This window comes from Equus caballus, unplaced genomic scaffold (assembly GCF_041296265.1).
Source record: "Equus caballus isolate H_3958 breed thoroughbred unplaced genomic scaffold, TB-T2T unassigned-0002386, whole genome shotgun sequence".
Lineage (NCBI taxonomy): Eukaryota > Metazoa > Chordata > Mammalia > Perissodactyla > Equidae > Equus > Equus caballus.
This window is the reverse complement of record NW_027222293.1, coordinates 1-5,404: the sequence shown is the minus strand read 5'-3', so window position 1 is coordinate 5,404 and position 5,404 is coordinate 1. Positions and strand designations below refer to the sequence as shown.

At 56.3% G+C, this 5,404-nt stretch overlaps 1 long non-coding RNA gene across 1 annotated transcript; it reads left to right on the top strand.

Annotated features, from left to right (window-relative positions):
* The first annotated feature begins 220 nt into the window (after positions 1-220).
* LOC138922709 (uncharacterized) lies at positions 221-2,777 on the top strand. Its single transcript, XR_011435830.1, has 2 exons — positions 221-1,323; positions 2,099-2,777. It is a non-coding gene; the product is annotated as an uncharacterized lncRNA (long non-coding RNA).
* Positions 2,778-5,404: the final 2,627 nt, after the last annotated feature.

The window sequence follows — 5,404 nt, the reverse complement described above, 5'->3', positions numbered from 1 at the left end:
CCTCTGTCTCTGTCTCTCTGTCTCTCTGTCTCTGACTCTGTCTCTCTCTCTCTTTCTCTCTGGGCCCGCTTGGGGCGGCCGGGAGGTCACCACGCGAGGCCCCAGGGTGTCCACCTCGGAGCTCCCAGGCAGCACAGGGCAACCCTGGGCGCAGAAGGAGGTCTTGGAAAATCGGCGGGGAGGGGGGTGGGGTGGGTGGGCTTGCCAGGAAGGGGACAGACTCCCCACGTGACTCCTGGGCCGGGCCGGGGCTGCCGGCTGGCTGACGCGGACAGAGGGTGGAAAAGTCCCCGGAGATGCCACGGGGCAGGCCGGGGCTGCCGGCCCCCGATTCCCGGAGCGGCCCGAGCACTTCCCGGGTCCCGGGAGGACTTAGAAAATCAGGGCGGGGTGGGGGGTGGGGGTCGCTGTCAAACCGAAACCATGCACGTCATCAGAGAAGGACCGTGACGACGGAGGAATTGTCCGCAGTCTGTCAGGAATTGTGTGCAGCCTGTCACTTCCGGCCCAGAGGGTCTTTCTAAGGCAGACGGACAGACGGAGCCCACAAGTCGTAGAGGAAAGGACCGAGCCGCTTGGCCGCTGAAAAGTTTACAAGACAAAACGGGTCTCCCTCCGCACGGGGCCACAGCAAAGCCCAAAGACGACACACGGGGGGAGCATGGGTGCAGATTCACGTGTGGTGATAAGAATATGGATTTCAGCAGGGCTTCCCGTCCTCATCAACAAGCAGAAGCACCCAAATGGTGCGGGTTGGGGGCAGAGACCTCACAGCCATTCCCTCCACAAATCGAGTTCCCCGGGACATCCTCACAGCGCCGTGCTGTGAGTGTGTGTGGGTGTTTAAAATGGGGTAAATGTGGACGTGGAACTGCTCCGTGAAACCAAAATAACAACAGTCGTAGATCTTCTTTGGTCATTTAGAAAATTCTTCCCCCTCCCCCCCCAGCGGTGCACGTATTTCCCTTCCAAATAAGAAGAACGGGAAAGGAGATGTTAAAGGCAAGCAGAGAGAGGAAAACTGTTGCAAAACAAAAGCTGAGCTCCCGTCCGAGGGAGGCCTCCTCCGTTAGAGGCCTAGGAAATCATTCTGACAAAATGGAGGATCTCTGTCTTTGGTGTCGATTCCCTCAGAGGTCAAGAGAAACCTTTTCCAATGTCTTTATCAGGAGGAGACTAGAAGTTAGAGAAAAGTATCCTTTCGAGAGCGAGAAAAACCAATTCTGATTTTGCATCAGCTTCCCTCCGATCTTGAAACTCATTGACTTGATTCCATTCTGTCGATGGAAATAATCCGGAACCAATCTATCCGTGAAAATCGGGGTGAGTTTATTCTGACCTAAGATGTAAGGACTGTGGCCCGGGGCCTTTCTTCCTGAAGGAAGAAAGGGCGCCCGGGAAGTGGGGTGTACAGAGTGCTTCTAGACCCCCAGAGAGGACGTTTCACATAGGATCGAAAGGTCCCTTGGACGATAGTCGCGACACTGCTCTGTCAGCACAGCGATCGACAGACACTGCTGGGTGGCAGGTCTGTTGTCTGGGCCTGGGTGGTCACAGGTGAGCCGGATGGTCAAAGGTGAGCGCAACCATCCGTTCCTAGCCTAAGGAAAGATGCCTCTCCTTAAGGAAAGGCCCGAGCACGGGGAAGCTGCTCCTTTCCCTTAAGGGCATTGGTTCTTGCCGTAGGAAATGTTTAAAGCAGATCTACGATGCGATGCGTGCTCGACGGCCACGTCAGGCCCTTTTGGAAAAACACTGTCAGGCCGAATTAGGCCGACACCCAATGGCTTCCTCATAGACTCCAATAGATCCTATCGCTCGCCATTTCTATCTGTCCACTCGTTCCAATTTTAGGCCACTTGACCACGAACAGACCTTTTTCTCAGATTTTTTTCCCCGTGATCACCTTTTCACAGACAAAACGATCTTTACTTTTTAGGCCCTCTTGCCTGAAGGCAGCCATCTCACTTTCCTTGAACACAAAGATGTTTCCCATATTCACTTTTAGTGGCTTTTTGTTTTGTTTTGTGTTGTTTTGTTTTGAGGACGATGAGCCCTGAGCTAACTGCTGCCAATCCTCCTCTTTTTGCCGAGGAAGGCTGGCCCTGAGCTAACCTCCGTGCCCATCTTCCTCTACTTCATATGTGGGACGCCTACCACCACGTGGCTCGCCCAGCGGTGCCACGTCCACCCCCGGGATCCGAACCGGCGAACCCCGGGCCGGCGAAGTGGAACAGGCACACTTAACCAGCGTGCCACTGGGCCGGCCTAGTGGCTTTCATCGCATTCGTTAAGTAGAATTTTTAACCCTCACGAACCTTAATTTTGGTGAAAACTAAGAAGTCAGCAATTAGGAACTGTCCTTCCCATGAGCAGTCTGTCGCTTGGCCAATTTCTAAACACTTGGCCACTTTTAGAAACATGGGATTTCATAGGTTTATCTCTTCCTTCGCTTTATTTGATTTCATCTCACTTTAGTTTTTGGGTGAGGAAGATCGGCCCTCACAGAGCTGACGCCTGTTGCCAATCTTCCTCTTCTTTCTGCTTGAGGGAGAGCGGGCCCGAGGTAACACCTGCGCCCCACTTCCTTGATCTTGCGGACGGGATGCCACCACAGCCCGGTGTGAGGAGCGGTGGAGGTCCACGCCCGGGATCTGAACCCGAGGACCCCAGGCTGCCGAAGCTGAGTGCAGGAGCTTAACCACTATGCCGCCGTGCCGCCGTCCCCTGTCAAAGCTTTTAATAAAGCACGAGACGTGTTCCTCGATAGACCCAAACGTCTTTTCGTTTCCGTATCCTCACAAACCCAAAGTAGATAAACTTCTATTTAGCCACTCACGTCTCAGGTTCTATCTTACTCGGAAATGATCTACATCGTCAAGGAAATTGTTTTTGTCTTAAGTTTGGCACCCGAGCTAACGACTGTTGCCAATCTTCCGTTTTTGTTTTTTCCCCCCCCCCGATTTTTCTCCCCAAATCCCCCCCATGACATAGTTGTCTATCTTAGTTGAGGGCCGTTCTAGTGGTGGCATGTGGGACGCCGCCTCCACACGGCCCGACGAGCGGTGCCGTGTCCGTGCCCGGGATCTGAACGGGCAAAACCCTGGGCCGCCGAAGGGGAGCGTGGGAACTTAACCACTCGGCCACGGGGCTGCCCCCGTCCGTGGACTTTTTTATCACCTGATTTCACCTCGCAAAACTTCAAAGCTTCAAGTTATCAGAGAGGTTTGGGAAGTTGTTTCTATTTATTTAATTAATTTATTTTTCGAGGAAGACGAGCCCCGAGCTGACACCTGCTGCCAATTCTCCTCTTTTTGCCCCGGGAGAGTGGTCCCGAGCTAACATCCGTGCCCATCCTCCTCCCGTTGATAGGCGGGACGCCGACCACAGCATGGCTCACCAAGCGGCGCCACGTCCGCACCCTGGATCCGAACCGGCGAACCCCTGGCCGACAAAACGGAACGTGCGAACTTAACTGCTGTACCGCCGGGCTGGCCCTTCGGGAAGTTCTTTTCAGGACACGGGCCATAAACTAGAATCACCGCTACAGGTTTATCGGAGCGACATCAGCGTTCGTGGTGGATTGAGTCGTCCCCTCTGTCTCTCCCCTCCAGGGGACAACCAAAGGGACGTCTATCGACCCACCCACCAAGGATTCCCCCCCCCCGCATGGCACAGCAGGATGCCTGAGAGATCCACGCAGCCCTACAGCGGCAAGTCACATTCGCACGGTCAAAATTCAATGGCAGAGGGGGCTGGCCCCGTGGCCGAGTGGTTAAGTTCGCGCGCTCCGCTGCAGGCGGCCCAGTGTTTCGTGGGTTCGAATCCTGGGCGCGGACATGGCACTGTTCATCAGACCACGCTGAGGCAGCGTCCCACATGCCACAACTAGAAGAACCCACAACGAAGAATACACAACTATGTACCGGGGGGCTTTGGGGAGAAAAAGGAAAAAATAAAATCTTTAAAAAAAAAATTCAATGGCAGAGACAAAACGTTAAGGTCAGCGAGAGGGAAGAGAATAACCGGCCCAGGAGCAACGGTGTGAAGAACATGGAGAAGACGGGTCCTAGACGCCGGGGTCCCCGGAGCAGCGATTTCATCAGAGGCCCGCGAACGTCCACGATCTCCACACCACGTTTATGGCCGACTGCGTGTGTGGGTCCTTTGGAATCGACCAGGCTACCGTCTGGGCCACTTTGGGACATCGTGTCTAGCTGCCCCGAGCGGTGGAGCTGTCGTTCGAGTGTAAGATGGGGCCCGTCCGGGGAGAGCATGGGGACGGGGAAAGGGAGGCCGCGGGAAGTCACAGAGTCTGAGGTGTTCGGGGGAGACCGACTCTTCTAAAGTGGAGGCGGTAGAAGGAGAGCAGCAGGATTTTTGGATTTTTGTTCTCTCTGTTAGGTATCTGGGTCCGGAGGAGAGTGGGGCGGGGGGGGGGGATGGTTGTGATGGTGGTGGTGGTGGTGGGTGTGAGGCTGAGGCAGGGCTGGTGTTTCCTTTCCGGGTCAGGTGAAAGAGCTCCTCCAGTGGAGGTTTTTGGACAAGGGGTCTGGTCTGGCAGGATGGGAGGTTGCGGGTCGAGCCACAGGGGAATCTGTCGTAGCTCAGACTCGGGCCTTTGAAGAAATAGACAGAGAGAGGAGTTTTGCTCTGTCTGTCACCGCAGCCGGCACCTCAGGAGCAACAACAGAAGGCTTCCCGAATGAGTGAAGGGGCAGGAGCCAGCGTGCCCCGTGCCTCTCTCAGCCCTGCGCCGGCAGGGAAGGAAGCAGGCAGGCAGGCAGGCAGGCAGGCAGGCAGGCAGGCAGGCCTCAGGGCTACTCCCGTCCTACTGCCCGGTGGTCCCTGTCCCGGCCCCGCCCCCACTCTCCCCCTGACCCTCACCGCTCCCCAGCCCTCTTCTCAGCCAGAGAGGCGATGGGGGGGGGCGGGGCGGTCCCAGAACAAGTTTCCTCTCATCCACCATCATCTTGCCACCCTGACGACTTGGCCCGAGATCCTGCCTAGGCTGTAGCCGTGTGTGGTTTTCCTGTGGACAAGGGGGCCGGTTCACCATTTCGGAGGAAACCCCTAGCCTTCCACTGCCGAGTCGAGTCGGTGGGACTCGCCAGCCTGGGAGGGGGGGGGGGGGGGGAGGGTGAGGGTCAGGCCCATTCATTCCGACGGGCCTGGTGTCAGGGCTTCATTCAAGTGCAGGAAGCTCTCTCCCATGGCCTCGGGCTCTTTTCCATTGAACGGCTTTCTTCAATTCCCCCACCCTTAGGCCGCAGTCCGCCAAGGGCCGGAGGCAGGGAGGGAAGATGTTGGGGCAGGGTGGCTGTCTGAGAAACTCGCCTCGTCTGGGGCAGAAAGAGTGCCCCCCTCCTTTCTCTAACCCTACTAGACTGCTTGAGGATCACGG